Raw genomic sequence first — 2046 nt, 5'->3', positions numbered from 1 at the left:
ATTGGTCCACAGGTATTGTGAGAGAAAAACCTGGTCTTTCACCTCAGACAGTTTGAGAAAAGCTTCTCTATAGTAGCCTGTGAATGACTGCTACTGTCAAACTCAGCTGGTGAAGAAGAAAGAACACTATTAGCCAATATGTGTATGGTGTTGACTACTCACCAGGCACATTCTGTGTGCTTTTCCTGTATTAACTCATGTACTCTTACCTTTATGAATTATGAATTAGGTGCTATCTTATCACTTATTACTGATGAGAAATCTGAGTCACAGAGATGTTGAGTCCTTTGCTCAAGGTCACACAGCTCTAAAGTGGCAGAACTCAGTTCCAGAGTTCATGCTCTTATCTGAGGAACGTATGCCAGGCATTGTCATCATAGTTCTCCACCAAATAACTATGGGCTTATGTGGGTCATTTAACCTGCGTGGGGGAAGAGAAAGAAGAATTAGAAAAGATACCAAAAGCTACAATGCAGAATCCTTCCCATGGGCCAGGCATTGAGCTCAGTGTCTAAGTGTGGGGTGTTACAGGAAGTGATTTCTGGTAGCAGGGGAGGGGACTTAACTAAGTCAAATTGTGTCACAGAATGAGAAAGCCATTTCTTCTTTAAGTCTCTGTGCTTAATCACCCTGCTAGAGTCTCTTTGGTGCACGTCTTGAATGACACGGACTTATTTCCTTTTGTTACGAAAGGAGAACAGGCCTTGGGTTTAACGCAGTCTCTGGTAACAAGGTCTTTTTTATTTTTTAATCGCACCTTCGATTTAGGGTGCTTTGTTTTATATTTATAATAAGGATATACAATTTAAAAACAAATGTATGTTTGAAAATGGGCTATGGCAAAAAATTTAAAGATAATAATATAGGTCTTACAATGAGTTGACAAAAACTGGGACCAATGAAGTTTAGAAAATACTTCATTATCTTTTAACAACTTTTATTTTCTATTTATAGGTTAGAGAGATTTAATTTTTAGAAAAGTTCAGTAACCTTCCTGAGGCCACTCTGTAGGAAGCTCAGGAGCTGGGATCCAATGCTAGAAGTGTCTGCCTCCAAAATTCACACCTTTGGCCATTATACACCCTGTCTCCCCCAGGGACCCGGTTTAATCTAAACCATGCATAGCTCCCCACAGAACTGGCATTCCAGCACTCTATGTACTTCCAGTTCTCAGAGGGCGGTTCTCAAAGGGCAGTCCTCCCCTAGGTGTTTTCATCATAATACTAAGATGTTTCTCTCTTTCACTCTTGTTTGCTCACTAGTGTACAGAGCCCACGTGATATGAAAGCTGAATGCAGACACAGATATGAGCAGGACCCAGCTGCCTTCTATTAAGCCAGACCTTAAAAAGATTTACTAAGATGTAAACAACGCCATTCTTTTCATTGAATCTTTTTTGTTTGTTTTTGCTTGTTTTGGAAATTACAGTTATTTTAAATAAAAATGTGTAATTTGTGTTAATATGTAATAGGCTTATTATTTTTAAGTAAACAAATATTTTACATATCTATCCATCTTAATTTCTAATACATTAAACATCAATACATATAGCCCACACAACTTTGGGGGTCTGTCAGGAGTATAAAGGGATCTTATGACAAAGTTACGTGGTGGGATAATATAATATTAATGGAAACTTTACTCTCACAATTATGACCTTCCGTTCCTTATACCCCCTTCTCCCCAACCCACAGCTTCCCCCTCTATTTATGCAGTAATCACTGCGATTCATTGCTTTAGGGGAGGGAAATTATCAAGTGGAAAGCAGAAGTAGCATCTAGCTTTTGTTTTTACAAACAGCCCAATCCCATTAAGAAAGTTATGCTAGGTGCTTTAGAGCAATAATATCAAAGAATAGCAAGTGCCACCGAGAAAGGAAACACTAGCAGTATTGACAAAAGGCAGCTTTTCCAGGACGAGAAAAATATTTCTCACCTCTTGAGGGTGGGTGTGGTAAAGAGCAAAGACAGAAAAGAGATAAGAACAGAAAAGTGGGGCACCTGGCAGGCTCAGTAGAGCGTGAGGCTCTTGGCTCTTGATCTTGGG

The sequence above is a fragment of the Mustela lutreola genome, chromosome 6 (assembly GCF_030435805.1).
Source record: "Mustela lutreola isolate mMusLut2 chromosome 6, mMusLut2.pri, whole genome shotgun sequence".
NCBI classification, from domain to species: Eukaryota; Metazoa; Chordata; class Mammalia; order Carnivora; family Mustelidae; genus Mustela; species Mustela lutreola.
This window is presented reverse-complemented; position numbering follows the sequence as displayed.